Below are 16,936 nucleotides of genomic sequence, written 5' to 3'. Positions count from 1 at the left end.
ACTGTTATTATATTGCTATAATACCGTCACTAACACCACTTGAGCTTCAAATTACTAATTGTACTAGTAAAATATACGTCTGCTGATACTTATGGCTGGGTGCAAATTTGAAAAGATTGTGCTAATTTGAGAAGATCCTGCAAATTTAGAGCTAAAATTTCTTCAAGGCAGAATTACAACTAACTATACTTGTGCCTCAATAGCTTTAAAGACTTCTCCAAATTTGAAGCTTTTGGTTTTAAACTGGAGAATTCTTTCATCACTGTGCAAAACACCTAGCCTAGCCACTAGAAAACAGTGAACTTCCACCATAAAAGAGTGTGCCTGCTTTTCGGCCATGCTGAGCACCTTCCCCTCTCACCGTCTTTTAGGAACCGAGTAGAGACAAGATTCACAGAACCTGAGTGGGACTTGAATGACATATTGGTCTGTGCAGTCTATTTTCACAGGTGTGAATTTTGACCAAAGTGCTGAGAATTTGCTCAAATTGCTTTGCAGTTAGGACAGACAGTTGTCTGGGATCTACTTCAAGAGAAGGAAAATTGTATGCACAGCTAGTACATTGAGATAATTTTAGTTTTAAAATGATAGTCACAGCTTACATATTTGAGATAACAGATGCAGCACTGCCCTGCAGCAAAGCCTTATTCTGCATATCATGTGATTGTTATGTTAGGAATATATCCTGCTTAAAAATAGAAATGGCTGCTGCACCAGTTTTGGTAGTAAAGAAGTAAAAGTCATTATTAATACGAATGTTTATTATACAATTTTCAGTCAATTAAGTTTCACTAATCAAATCCACATGACTTGAACCCACATACCACACCCCTTTAAGCAGTGAGTATCAGCATATTCAGAGAATGAAAAATCCTGATGAGTATTTGCACCGCATTTGCTTAGGAATGTAATGGAAACTGGGTGAAAGAGCAAGAGAGAGAGAGACTGCTCGAAAGGTGGCTGTGTTTTGGCAGATGCTAATGTGTTACTGTCTTTAAAATTCCCATGGAACTTCAGAGAAGTGAAAGGTGCTAGCCTCACTATCCTGGCAAGACTGTGGTTGGGTGAATTGTGTCCCACCTGTTTAAATTTCTCTTTAAATGGGTCTTGGGAGTGAATGTATGCTTAGCGATATCATTTTTATGAAAACAAGGCTGACACTAGGAAATGTCCAAAATTTTCATAAAATAAGTAATTTCATTCTGAATAATCTTTGTTCAGATATTTGTCTGTTCCAGAGGCAAACCTAGTGTAGGATGAACTGGCATTGAAACAGAAATCACAGTGTACTATGAGACATACAAGGCACTACACTGTTTTCAAAGCTGCATGTCTGCCAGTGGTTGCACTACTGGTTGCGCTACCAGCTGTGGGATTTCAGCACTGCGCCTTCTCTAATAGTATTGACACGCTTTTACATCTCTGAAGCAACATAAAGGGGTGTAGTGGAATTGTGATTTTCCTGTTTGATCCTTCTTGACTCTGAAAACCCAATGAAACTCTGAAAACTCTGAAAACTCTTGTCCCACCTAGATAATTTCATTCCCCATTTTATTTCACTGCTAGTGCCTGAAAGTCAACAGAAAGCCCTTAAGTGAATTGCAGACACATCGTGGGTAGTGCAACAGAATTATGTCCAAACTGGGAAAAAAAAAACCCCAACCACCACCAACAAAAAAACCCACTTCTTAAAGAGTAGAACAAAATAGGAGAATGTATCAATTTGCATAATTTTTTTGCCTAATAACTGTTCTAAACCTTACTTGTGACTTTATGCCAGGACTGAGACACCCGTGCAGCTCAGCAAAAGGTATTGGTTGCTACTGCTATTGCTAGAGAAAATTTTAAAATACTGGGAATTGATTTTCAGTATAAGAGCAGAAAAAACACATTCATTGCCTTCATCACATCTTTCTAAACTTAGTTTCTTGTTAATAATCTGCAAATACTTCAGTGCTATAATTGAGCAGAGTGCAAAGGATTTTAGGTGAGAGAAACTAAAGCTAAGTAAAAGGCCACAGCAAAACACTTGTATCTGGTGTGACTGCAATTCATGTGGAATCTGAACAACTTTTGTTCTCTACTAATAATGCAGCAGGCCAGAGAGGCTAAGAGGGAATGTGTTCTTTCTGAGCTTCCTTAGCAGCACTCTGCCTCCCAAGCAGGTCACTAAAAACTAAGCAAAGCCAGGTCAATTAACACTTAATTATGGGCAATACTTCCTCTTCTTTCCATACCCTTTGCCGACATAAATTCAATTTATTTAGCGAGCTGATACTGTAACATGCTATCAAAAGTTATGCTGAATGACAGCTTCTGGAAGTTATCAGTCACCTGATAAAAGAAAATTGAAGGAATCCAAGAGTCTTGAAAAATAGATTTCAACCACCAAGAGAACATTGTTTTCTTTCTTTTGCTGTCTTTCTTTTTACCCTGGTACCTCCCGCATCCTACTGCAGCTGTGACTGAGAAAATGATAACTGTTTGAAAAGCTGCACACTGTAGGATTTGTTTTCCAGCTTCTGACCCCTCCCTCCTCCTGGAACAGGCAGCCTTTGGACAGGAGGATTGCTCCTGAAACCCCAGGCCACCACAGGTGGGCAGCAGGCAGTCAAAATGACCAGTGTCAGGATGTAGAAGCCCAGAGAAAGGCAGATGGGACAAAACTTAACTAAGAACTCCAGTCAACCCTAAGGTCCCCTTCAGTTTAGCATCTGATCCAAAATCCACCTGCATCACAGAAGTCTTCCAATTACAAGGGGATTTGAGTCAGGTTCAGGAGAATAAACATGACTGAGGCCCAGCAGTTTTTGGGAGAAGATATAGCCAGGTGCTCTGGTAGAGCTGCTGGCGTACAGTCTGTCTAGCATCAACGAATTTAGTTGCAAGATGAATGGACCTAATTTCAGGATGAGGGACAAGCTGCACTCAGCCCCAGGTTGGCCAAAGGGTGTGCTTTTTAAACTAGATCAAACAGCTCTTCAGTTGCAGGGAAACAAATGGATTAAAGGAAACCTGTGCCATTTGGGTGAGAGGGATGTATACAGAGAAAAAGGGAACTGGAGGGGGATATTCCCAAGGAAGATATTATCACTTTCCAAATGTGGTTCAGTGCCTGAGAACAATATGTTTTCAAGCAGCTGTTCCATAAATTCTATCTTTTTCCCCTATGAAACTAAAGCTTTATAATAAACATTGCAAATGGATGAAATAAGAAATAATTATTTTTAATATCATCTTTATTTCCAGCTGATTCACTGGTATAATGGTACATAAAAAGTAAGTAAACTCACCTGTTGGTGTTCCAGCTGGGGACTGAGAACGGGTGAAATCTATGTTGCCTAAACTTGAAGTGGGTAAATGGATATCACATTACGGAGCTGAACCTTCAGCCTAGACTGAACTTTTTAAAGTTTGAGCCAGTTTTTTCTCCCTCAAATTCATGCAGCACTGTCCTTTTACTTGAGGCCAGAGTGGACGTGAGAGAAATAAAAAGTCACTAGGGAATGACATTTGAGCCTGGTTGGAGGTGCAGAAACTGCCCCCAATCTTCTTTTGTGAAGATTTGTCTCTGAGGTTTCTAGATTTAATTTTGGGCTCTAATTTTCCAGCTCTTTTCTGTTAAGTAGCTGAAAATGGAAGTTGCTGATCTGAACTGGACTTACCCGTTGAAAATTTCCTGCTTGGCTTTTCAAAGTCAAGCACAAATCTTCTCAAGGCGGCAGGAAAGCAAATAGATTTATTTGTTTACAAACTTCACTTCTCCAGCAAACAGTAGCTACAATAAATTGTTCAATCCAGGACATAATAAAACCTGGTAATTTTTTTAAGCAAAAGATTTTCCTTTTTTACAGCAGTTAAAGTCCTGGCATGCAGTGCTCATTGTTTAACAAAGGGAAATATCCAGCTCTTCTTTCCTGCTTCTGTGTGGTCTGTCAGATACTTATCTGAAGAAAAATGAATTGCAACTTGCCACTCAGCCACAACATGGACATACTGCACCCCTTGGGAGGGATTATATATATTCAAACCAGAGAGAATCTCCTGCATTGCTTTTTCCCCTCCCATGTGACAACTCTACTTTCTAAATACAAGAAACTGTTCGAAGCAGGCTAGCTGTGGAGACTGCTTTGATGTCTTGCCATCACACTGAGCTGTGGAAAGCCTTCTTGTTGTCTTATGTAGGGAGCAGTTGAGGATATCAAAGGGAAGATGGGATGTTAAATTTTTATTGATGAATGTTTAATAGTCTGGGTTGTAAGCTGTCATGAGTAATGCAGTAAAAGGATTCATTCTGAATCTCGCTGTTTGCCATACAGTGCCTGAAAGTGATTAGTCTTTAAAGAGTACAAATCTTTATTTTTTTTTTCTCCAGCAATTTATTTTCTGCAGCAGATTAAAAGAAATCTATCATGATACTTAGGAGAGAGTCAAGTGGGCATATTAGGTTAATACACCAGCCTCTCAGCTTGAGACCTGTATTTGAATCAGGTTTACAGCAAAAAAAGCAATGAATTTAGCACTGTTTTCTGAAAGCCCACTAATGTGACAAGTTTGGCCACGTCCCACTGGGCTTAGGGTCATGCATCTCATGAGGTGCAACTTTATACCTCGTAAAACATGAAGTGTGTTAATTGAGCAATGTGCAGAAACACTGGGCACAGTCCCAAGGATACAGCCAGAAGATAGCTAAGGACTGATCTGTTCCCCTTTGCCCCCCCCAAAAAAAACCCAAAACCCCAAATAACCCTATTTTCCTACCTCCTGGAACACCAAAGTTTTAAAATAAATGTAAACCACTTTTAAGACCACTACTCTCTCTCATTCCCCACTCCCTATTGAAAAAATGCGCTCAATATAACATCTAACACACACTTTGAAAATAAACCTGTGCCAATATAAAGAAAATTCTGGGGAAAAGGGTGGGATTCATATTGTTATAGGTTAGTCCTGTAAATAAATGCTTCTAGAGACACAGAGCAATCCAGGCATGCTCCTGAAAGAACAGAGAATGCACAAGGGCCAAGAGAAAGGGAGTAGAGGGAGAAGGAGAAGTGAAATCAATACAGGAGATTACATGGTTGGTACATGTTTCATTACCCTGCCAGGTAATTATGAACAGATAGTACAGGCCTGATAGGTCTGAGTGATGCTTGATAAAGCTTCAGGAAACAAGAAGTTTTCTTCTCTTATAATAAATGTGATTCAGGAACAAGGTTTGGTTAAACATGAGCTCTAACCAGCTATGCTTTAAGACACTTTAATTTACAAAGTTTTAGTGAAGTACAAATGCAATTGTGAGAAAGATGCCAGATAAAACAGCCTTAGGTTCAGACTCATAGTGTATTTTGTTGAACTCTATTGAACATATAAAAAAGCTAGCATCATCCTTTAAGTGCTGCCCTGTTCTGCAGAGCAGTTTGTTGGATGAGGAAAAAAGATGATTATCCTTTATGATTCCTAATCAGCCCTTGATCACAGCTAATTTAGTGACTTTTGACAGCTTGAGAAGCATTTGCATGCTGTGAATCCATATTTATCCACTAAGAAATGGAATGAGATACTCTGCTCATGCCCTCCTAGATTTTGGAGCAACCATCAGATAGTTCATGATTTTTGTTTGCTACCATCTGAGCTGGTGACGAAAAGCTTTCTCAGTTTGAGGTCATGTTAGCAATAGGTTAACCTCCTAACTACTGTCACTGTCACTATGTTTTTTTAAAAGGTCATTTTTTCTCTCAGTCATCCTAAAAAAAAGAACATGAAACAATGATTTTTTATGAGATATCCCAGGAAAACTCTGGCTTAAACAAAAACATCTAATGGCCATGCAAACCTGTGGACACAAACTGGTGAGGAAGAATTCTGCCTATGTGTGTCATTTATGAGGTGTGAGGGGATAAACTTATGCACAGGGATACGTATATATCTGTGTCTACACACCCACAATCTCTGGTTCACACATCTGTGCAAAAGCATGTGACTGAGCATCTGCACCATCTCTTTGTTGTCCATGTACTGATTAAAGGCAGATGGCATTTCCCTTACTTGGAATAAATACCTCTGGTTTCTGTTTTATTTTCACTTTTTAAGAGAGACTTTGTTTGCATAAAGAAATCTTCAGTAGAGCATGATTTAGCAGCCTACTCTTCAAAAAACAGCGAGCTTTACATAGCTACCTTGAAAGGCAGACTTAGAAGGATGAAAAATACTTAGGTGGACCCAAAGATTAGCTGAATACAGTTCTCAGTCTTAATTACAGAAGGCTGTAGTGGGAAGAGATGACAGGATTTTCCCAAAATATTTTGTGGGATTAGAAGACCCATGGGGATTTTCTCTTGGATGACAGGCTGTTGAAGTCTACTTAGAAAGTGCAAAATTTTCATTACTTTCCAAAATACCTGCTTCACTATATCTCTGATTTTTTTCATTCTCTGCAGATCCGTGACAGTGTCTCACAGTTCAGTGGTGAAAGAAGGGGAAACAAAGAGCTAATTAAATTATAATGAATTATTTTATGTAAATTATATATGTTATAACAGTTCTTTGGTTTAGGCATCAAATCTTATTTTAATATATGTTTATTTAAAGTCAATCTATATAAACAATGGGAATATTGTTTTATTACTAATTTAAAAAAAAAAAGTTTTCATAATAATGCTTTCTGACTCCCTCTCTCAATAATGAGGGCACGCACTGCCAAGTGGCTCTCTGATCTTTGAGAAGACAACTGGAAATTAGAAAAAGGCCTGAAGAACATTATCTCATTGGGATCTTTCTCAAGCAGAGCAAGTAAGCTTCAGAATAGTTCTTGATAGAATAATTGAGCTTTTCCAATGCATGTCAGACAAGGATGATAAAAAATTTTTTTTCAAAAATTATTTTGGATTGGAAAATATTTAAGCAAATGTTCCAGAAAACAAAGTCTAATTTCACAAAAATCTATCCATCCTTCCAAAGAAATTGTATTTTGATATTTCTAGCTTGGTTACCTTACTTTGCTATCCTCCTTTCTGGGTTGGATTCTCTGTCCAAAATGTATCACCCGTGAATGCCCAAGTCAGCCCAAGACTGACTATGGTAACGGAGCACAGGGGCTGAGCAAGAGAGGAACCTGTCAGCATCATGACAGCTTCTGTCACAGAAGCAAGACTTCTTTTGCGAGGCCTAATTTCTGTGATTCTTAAATTTGCTTTCATTTAGTGCTTGTCTTTTAATTTTTTGGTGTACAGAACTTAAAAAAATGCTCAGAACTTTCTAGCTGCTTTCCAAATTATTGGGAAATAACATCCACTGCATTTTCTTGGATGAGAGCTAGGCTGTTGGGTTATCTTTACCATACAGGCTTTGTCTAAAGCTATGGTGTTATCATATGCTAATCAGCCTATTCCAATATATTCACACCATCTAGCGTGGAGCAGTCAGTGAATATTTTATCATACACTCAGTTGCCTTAGGCCTTTAAAACATTTTTAGAACGTATTTGCTAATACATGTCATCCACATTCCTTTTCTCAGCTTTTAAGCAACACCATACATGGCCATGAAATGGAAGGTGGGTAGGTGCTGAACTCATCTTGGAGTCTGATCCCAGATGGTTTTATATGCTGCATATTAGCTACAACTTTCTTCACAGTTTATATTGACTTTATTACACTTCACTGCAATCTATTTTAAAAACATAAACATTCCTTATGTCTCAAAAGCTTTTAAGTGACGCACTGAAAAGTAAATGGTTGGATCTAGGTCTGTCAATTATTATATGCTGCTTAGTCTTTTATTTGCAGTGACTATATATTAAACATCATGCAAGAACATATCAAGTAAGCCTGTAGCTGACCTTGACGGACAAAAATTATGCCCTTGCAAGCACGTCCCAGAATGATCCGCTTCCTCTGGCACTCCTCTTGTTTTAGTGGTAGTGGGTTTGTCACTCCTGAGTCCTCTGTATGTTGATGGTGTCAACAGTAAAGTCTTCATGAAAGAACTGCTGCAACTTCAGAGTGCAACTCCTCGGCCCCTGCCATGCTGGAAAATTGTTCTCTTCCTTTCTTCACTTTAACTCTGACCTTGAGCTTAAATTCTTGGTTACAAGGGTCCACTGAACAACGTTGCCCCTTAACACCTGATTGCCAGTGCCTTCATTAGTGAGTCTTCTTGATGCCTGCAGATCTCCATGGGAGTTACTGAAAATACTCAGCTGCTCTGCTGCTTAATAAACAAGCAAAAGTCAGGCCCACGGTCTCCATCCAATTCTGTCACGAGATAACATTTCTCTCATTCCAGAGAGATCACTTCCCATTTCACAGAACTACAGTTATGGCACAACAGCAGAGAAATATTTTTCTGGGCACAAGTGGAAGAGAGTATAATTCTGCCGTTTTCTGCTTTTTGTATATTCATTTGCAGACACCAAGGCTCCTCTTCAGGGTGGTCATTTAAATATCTTTTTGTCTTTAAGGAAAGATATAAACTTAGTCAGCAAAACTCAAAGATTTCTGCTGAACAGGACTAGATGGTTTATATCAAAGGCCTTGTTGTTCAGTCTCACTCTCACACCTAGTGGCACTACTCCTGTACAGAAATTAGGCACAAAAATAAATATTTTTTTAGGATTAGGACCTACATACGTAGTCCTTTCAAGAGGACTGTTCACCCACTGGAAAAAAAGTAGAAAAAGGTTTCATAGAAGACAATAATGAGATGAAAAAGAGTGTTTTTCCATTCATTTGCCTGGTTTGCTAATGAAAGGCTATATTTAAAGATAAAAGTGTGCTTCAGTTAGCTATGAGCATTGTTTAAACCTTTTTTCTTGCTACGTGTATGTGTGTGTGCCAAGCAAATTTTAACTGCATGTATAGGAGTGCTTTTAAGCAGTTTCTAAAGTTAAGGAAATAATTGATTTGGGTCACTAGAGCAAAATCTGATAACATTTTAAATGTGTGGGTGAGCCTCGATATTGACTAGAAAAATTATTTTAAATTTGTAAAATGGAAAACAAAAAGGTGGCAGGTTTTAGGTTACTGCAGGAGGTTTCATTACCTTGTCCAAGTCTATGTCTACAAGTGCAGTATGCGAAGATGGCTAACATCAAGGGCTGCAGAGGGAGTAATGTCTCTGATACAGCCTATGTCTAAATTATAGTAGTACGCCTGAAGGCTGTACTGTCTATGGGTAGCACAGGCATGTGAGCTGGTGTGGGGGTGGTCCATCAGTTTCAGTGAAGATACAGGTGGTTTTACCAAGCTCAGATTTTCCAGGACAGCTTAGAGAGTGACAGCTAAGATCTAAGAGCCTCTTCAGTCAGCATCACCTGGTCTTATAATGTTTATGCAGCCTCCCTTGCACACATCCACAGCACAGCAGACTCTGGCCTTAGATTTGTAACATGTGCAGATGTGGTCTGGGCTTCCTAACTATTCACAATCATTTAGTAATTGCACATATTAAAGGAAAATTTAAGGAAGAGAAATGTCTGTGTTTTGAAGTGGGGAATTCTGCTGACACTACAGATTCTGAAAGCACAATGTGCTCAGTGAAAGTACTTGAACCTTGAAATAGAAATACAGACCTCTTAATTAATCTCTCTGTTATTCTATAAAGTGCAAAGAAAACTAATACAGAGAATTTTCCTGTTAATTACAAACGGAATCTGTGTGTGTTTGAATGTGTGACGGGGAGGAGAATGTTGGACCAGGGCAACACAATATTACACTTCCTACATAATTATGTAGGAGGGGTAGGTTTATTAGGCTGCAGTAAGCCATTATTTATGCGGGTGGAATCTTTATTAGAAAACTACCTTTTAACATTGCTCTTGTTCAAGTTGTAGCAGAATATCTCATCTAAATCTGTTCTTTCATGAATGTATATATAGGCTTGAATTATTTTCCTTAAGGAGAAATTTGCCATACAAAAAAAAGTGGCGTGCACTTTCTTTAATCTTCACTGTTATGGATTTAGTTGTGCTGGATCTTTTTCAATTGCTCAAAATGTTAAAATTGCTTCCTTTTAAGGCGCTACTGTTAAGGCTGGGGAACATAATTAAGGGCATCTCCTTTGTTTTCTTGGTCAACATATGGAGGCATTGTTCACTTTCTTTCTTTTCATGTTGCCTAGCTGAGACTCCTCAAAAGGAGGATTTTCTTGCTGCCCTCAAGCCACCTCTCCTCTTCTCCAAGGTAAAAGTGGCAGGCCAGTGAAAGAGGTCCACTGGCTGTCTCTAGTTTGTGGGTCATCATTTAGTCCTAATGGTCACGCTGAGACTGACTGGGGGTCTCCACCAGTGATTGTTCCCTGAGCTGCAGCACCCTTGCAAATTCACACTTCAAACTTTTAGGACAACTACCTACCCAGAGTGAATCCCATCTGCATATCACATGGGTAGACAAACCTTTCAATGGCTAAGTCCTTTAAGCTCCCTCAGCAAGGCCCTTCTAGGATTCACCTGTATGTCTTATCTGCCTAATACATGCTTTGTGACATCTAAAAGTCCCTGCCCACTTCTATCCTTCATTTTTCTACACTGATTTTCTACCTCCCACAAAGGGCACTCAAACAGATGTTTTTCAGGAACATACGGGTGCCCTGTGCCACTGTCACAATCTATTCTCTCCCTGCTTGATGACTTCCATGACCCTGCTGCAGTCAACCCAGACCTTCTTGGCAGTTTCTGAAAAGATGTGATTTACTGAAAAGATGTGACAATACAGTCATCAATTACCATGACAAAGACTGCATCAAGTGAAAATGTTTTGCCCTGTGCCAAGAGTCTGAATGACAGATGATGCTGCAGTTTGGACCCAAACACAGAAGTCCCTTACCCTACCTGCTTTTCTGTAACCAATATTTGGTTCAAAACCAAATCCCATTTCTAATCTTTCCCTTTTTGAGAGCAGAATAACCCAGAAAATTCACTGGCATCCCGCATTACTCCTTATTTGCTACTGAGGTTTTTACAAGAAGATGGAAGAGGTTTTCCACTAGGAAGATATTACTCAGAGAAGATACAGCAAAGGAGCCTTAATGAAGACTTCCAGCTTACAGCAGCCAGCTGTCACTCAGACACAAGGAAGAACTGGCATGCCTTCTACAGGGGATGACCTACTTCCACCTGAAGGAGTCCCAGTCATTAAATGGACCAGAGACTGGCTGATGAAGTGCCCTATTGGCCAAATACATAGTGATAAATAGCAGCTTCTACTGGAGTGAGGTCTATGGTCATCCTAGGGAGGACAGACATACTGCAGAGGCTATATAAACTGGGCATGGGCCAGGCTATCAAAAGCTGTCTTTGGGCTGGTGGCCATTCTTTGGTTGGAGGAAGCCCACAGCTACATCAGTATGCCAGATGTTTCAGCCTTCTCTTCACTGGAAATATCAGGGTCAAAATACAGGATACCTGTCCTCCTCTTTTGGGATCATGTAGCATCATAAACTCTACAGCAACTTCCCTGATAAGGATCTACAGTGGTTGCTCATTCCTGAGGCAGGCATGCATCCAAATCTAAGTAGGAGTGACTATTCATAGCCTTATTGTCAATTTTACTCTGTTTATAACTCTGATACAAAACTGCTTTTCATCTAAGACTCTAAACAAGTTAGCCCATTAATGAAAGTGCCTGTTTCAGAAAAGCTCTCCAAAATATGTTCTCAGGAGTAATATACTTTGTTGAAGAGAAGTACCTACACCACCTCCTGCCTCAAAACTGCCTCCCATCCCCATCCCTTGGACAAGAAGCTGACAGTGGACCTAGATGGTGATGTGACGATCAGGTGTGTGAAAAGGATGCATGTTCTGCCTGTGCCATAGAGCCATTGAAAAGACACTGTGGGATTTGGAGCGGCAGGACATTTTGTGAAGACCTAGTGGTGAGGGCCATGCCACAAAGCCCTGTGGAACATGGACTGGTGGTTTCAGGCAACCCCCACCAGGTACACCCTGGGATATGGTTCATCCAACCCCTGGAGCATTGTTTAAAGGCCCTGAGTTACATTTCCTGGATTTCCAGCTAGGAAGCACACAAGAATCCTGAAGATCATTCCACAGACTAGGTATGGTTAGGGCATTTGGCCTTGAGGATACCGTCACAGATGCTATAAAGCAGCAGTTGGGACACAGCCAGAGCCTAGGTTCCCATCTCAATTAAAGAGCTAAAGCTGGGCAATGTCAGTACCCCCAAGTGACTAGTCAAATATCACAAAGGAAGATCACTGGATGCAGCTGTGACCAGGATAGTGGAAGCTGTAAGAGCTATACAACTGCTTCAATAGTATATACCCCTGACAGGATAGTATTAATGGAGTGGGAGCTCAGCCCCTTTTTCTCTTCTAGCAAATCTGTGCCTGTCCTGCTTCCCCATCCTCTCAGTGATGCTTTATTCCAAATTATGTTGCACAATTTTGCAGTGCATCTGACTTTTCATCTTATCAGAATGTCTCACCGTCACCAATTCTATGATCTGTGTATGTTTCTCAGGATAACAATATAAAACAATTATGGAGGGAAAAAATGAGTAAATGTAAAGTGCCTTTTGAATGAAATATTGTCAGAATGGGATGTGTTGAATCTTGCTTTTCTTCTGCCCCACAGGGAAGAAACTGAATTAATTCATCATTTCGCTTAAGCATGGAAGAGGGCACCATTAAAGAAAGCTTAGAGGAAAGAGAATTAAAATGATAGGGCACAATCATTTTAATCACTTAGGCTCAGCTTCATAAAAAGAGGTGAAATTCCTTTTCATTGGTCTTCAGAGTGCATGGATTTTATGCATGATTCCTCATCGACTTGTCTGCTGTACCTAATTAAAAACTTTGTGATTTTTTTTTAATATGCCCTATATAACTCAGTGAATGCTGTATTGTTATTTGCACTGTTTTGGTATTTTTCTTCTACCATTTGTTCACTGTTACCCACCGAGAAAGTAACAATTATTTAAATAAACACATACATACCAGACAAGGTAAGACAACCTTCTGTGCACCAATACCAGCTGTTCCTGACCTGGCAAACAGATCTCCTAGAATCAAGAAACACATTCTTATGAAATAGAAAGGGGGTGAGAAGTGGAAGGGATAAAAAAGCAACACCCAGAATTCTATTGAAAAAAAATGTGGGTCGTTTGTAACGAACAGTAGTGGAAGGAGCAGAGACAGATTTCTTTAAACAGGCAATCTCTGAGCCGTGCCAGAGGAGGTGGATCTTGTCCCTGCGGTAGAGCTCAGCTATTTCTAGTCTGCTGGCCTTCTCCTGAAACAAAGTGGCAGCTACTGCTTTGTGACATTGCTTTACCAGCCACTGAACTGGGACATGGAAATAAAAGGATTACCTATGCAGATGACATAGTTACACAGCAGCTGGCACAGAGGATGCTGCTTATGTAGGATATAATATCAGAATCGATACGTGAGCATCAGACCCTGAACCTGGGTTAGTGCTGGCCTTTGTCTTTTGTTACTTGCCATCATGAATCTTCCTCAGGTACTACACTGTCCTAAGCAAGTCTCTGAAAAGGGATTCTCAATAAGAGGGCTGGACTGTACGCAGTAACCACAACTGGAAAAAGAAAGATATCTTGATGTCCCTCCAAAACAGGGGTGGGGAACAGCAAGCCATCAAACTCATTATCAGCCTCACTTGTCTTCCTACAAGTCAAAAATGAGCCTGTAACTGCTATATGCATGAACTGTACCTGTATGAAAGTGTTCAGTATGATTAGCAAGTAGATAAGTTTATGTGAAATCTAACCTTTATTATGTTATAAACAAAAAACCCCACTCTTGGATTTGAAAGCCCAATGAGAAGAGGGCCTGCTTAATCATGAAGGACCAAAAATCTGTTTAGGGCTTAGTGAAGCACCCAGCAATCATTAGGTGACTCCTTTTGCTACCTTAGCAAGAGCTAACATCTAAGTGGCATAGGCAGTCAAACTAGGCAGGGACAACCAGTGGGAGGAGGATTAAAATTCCTTCCCATCTGAGTTAAGGTGGGTCAGTGGGGCAAGGGAAGCCTTGGATCTGGATGGGGCTCCATGCAGGCTGCGATCAAGGCCCACGCAGCTGTTCACCCAAGGGTCTCTCTTGTCACTGTACCCTGAAGCATAGGGAGCCAGTCCTGAAAACACAACTTGGGTAAGAATGTCAGTCGGATACAACGGTTGACAGAAAGGTCTTTAGGATTTCGTATCAGTGTGGGGGGATTCACTGTGGGTTTGCTGCTTTTCTGTAATGTGTGTTGTCAACTAAGTAAATATTTCAATTATTTTAGGGTAAATAAAGACTTGTCTTTCCTTTTACCTTCATCCAATTCATAGCACTGCAGACTCAGGGTAAGAGGGGAAAAACCAAGGCACTAAGGTCTTGATCCCCAAATCCATCATTGTCAGTAGGAGTCTTCCCATTCATGTAGAATGATTTCAGAATCAGGTCCTAAGCTGTTGTGTTTCTGTATACAAACACATTTCTGTATCTGCATGAATATGTGCTGATGTGTGGATGTGTATAATGCTTTGTGTATGTGTGCATATATGTGTGTATTTACATACACATTCTCACAAACACAAATATATATTTAAGATTTACAGTTCTGGAAAACCTAGTGAATAATGTAAATGATTAAAGCAGATGCCTCGCAGAAAATATTGTTCAGACCTCCTCATTTAAATTCAGCCTCTTATTCACACTTGGTAATACACTCTGCCGTATGAATTATGGATTCCTGTTTTTATCTCTCACACTACACATGAATGTTTGATAAAGATTGTTTCCAGTATTATATTTTGTCAAAATGCTCATCTAAAATTCAGTCAGAAATGCTTTCCAGTAATTATGCATTGACTTAGCACTATAAAAAAAAAAGAAAAAGAAAAAAAAGAAAGCCAAATGATATTATCATTGTTTTTCCTGAGTATTTGTGCTAAATAAGACTAAGAGACTGACAGGATTTGCAGCCAAAATTCCTTATTTATACGCCATCCAAATGGAGCCAAGGCAGCTACAGTATGTTTTTCACACTGCTCTACAAATGCTTCAGCCTCAGCGCTTTGTCTTGTGAGGAAAAAGGCTGCTTTTATGCTAAATTATTCGTAATGACTTTGTGAAGTGGATTAATATCCAGAAGGGGTCTAGATTCACACTGGAGAAATATCAAATTTACCTCCTTAGGGAATCAGGATGGTCTTATTATAAGGTTCCTAGGAAAGAAAAAAAAATATATGTTAGTGTCCACAATAATTTTTGCATTTATTTTCTTTTGCTGTGTGTGAAATTGCAGCTCCTGAGGAAAGATCCAACTAGAGAAACACAAAATGTATTTTCCCATTTTAGCTGGAAACCTATGTCATGACTTATAATGCTACCCAATCTTCCCCTTCTTTTGTGCAGGGTTGTCTTCAATTTTACCAGGCTGTGCAGGGGTCAGGTGTCCAGAAGGGAATCTCTTTGGCTATATCTGCATTCACAAGCAAGGCAGCACAATAGGCGCGTATCTGCAGCTTGAAACAGTGGCTGCTAAGGACCTGGTACCTATAGCATGTGTGTTTGGGAAAGGAGGGTTACTTTAGATTAGCTCTAGTCTAGTTTCATGGACTGATCTCCTATCATGAGCTAGCATGCATAGGTATGCTCCTGGAGTGCATTTGCCATTTAGTTTCATTTGAAAGGAATCCAGTGCTCTCCAAGAGCAAACCAAAGCACAGTAAATGGGGGAAACCGGAAGATTTGTTTTAAAAGGACAAGCCTTATCTCATCTGAAATGCTAACAAAAATGCACACATTGAATTCAGCAGGCTTTGGATCACTTCTCAGATGAGGCCATCAGTCGTCCTTTTCCTTTCAAGAGAACTGAGTTAGGAGAGACTGAGGCACCAAGCAAGTGTGGTTACTGGTGTGAACTTTCTGTGGAGGAAGCATTATAATCAAGTGTACAGTAACTGATCTTCTTGATTGCATGTTACTCTTCGCTGGGGGAAACCTCCTGGAAATTGTCCATACTGGCAAAATAGTCATTTTAATTCTCTCTCTCAATCTGTGGCGCAACAAGTCCAAAAACACTGTGTATCTTTTAAAGAACTAGAGAAACTGTGGACCAGTACAAGGAAGTTGTGTTTCCCCTCTAAAAAATTAGCAGTAATAATGGATTCATTTTTGCCTTTCTATCTGCCACTCGCTGTTGCACATTTAGCTGGGGAATAGCCTGCACTCCTCAGCATACGGTCAGCTGTGAGGAGATAAAAGCCAGTTTTCTTTACGGAAAGACCCCACTTCCTTTTCCAAGTGCAATTCCTATTCCTTCATTTCTGTTCACCTGTGTATTCTCCTAGTATTTGAAATCCTTTCATGATTGTATTGAAAGCCCAAAATGCAATGATAAGGAAAAGATTGATCCATAGTGGAGCAGTCCAATGTTGACAAATTTCAAACATGTTTTATATAATATATCACATAAAGCATGTCATTATTAATCTGTCTTAGATACATACGTGCTCCATATTACCAGAGATACTAGCCACTTTCCAATCTTTCTTCACAATCAGTCCTCACAACATGCTGGTGCTATAAATGCTTTTACCCCTACATAGCTGGTGGGAAAATAAAATACAAGGAGTGGCTTGTCCAAGTTCACACATGTAGACCACCCCCCAAAAAGTGCCTTATACAGTGTGGAATGAAGTAATGAATAACTGAAAACGTTTACAGCTTAATATCACATATGATTTGTTCTGAAGAAGACAAAGTAAAAGAAGAGCACAACTGCTCTTTTTCTTCAGCAGTACTTTGCAGCATGCTGCATGCATACCTGTGAAACAAAAAAAAGATTACATTTGTATCAGGCTGTGCAACTGCTATTCTGCAAAGCAGAATGAAAAATTTCAGCCACTCATTTCCATCTGATGTATCACATTTCCTTCACAACTGCTGCTATATTTTGCAAAAGTCT

The sequence above is a fragment of the Ciconia boyciana genome, chromosome 8 (assembly GCF_034638445.1).
Source record: "Ciconia boyciana chromosome 8, ASM3463844v1, whole genome shotgun sequence".
NCBI classification, from domain to species: Eukaryota; Metazoa; Chordata; class Aves; order Ciconiiformes; family Ciconiidae; genus Ciconia; species Ciconia boyciana.
Note: the sequence above shows the minus strand (reverse complement) of the source record.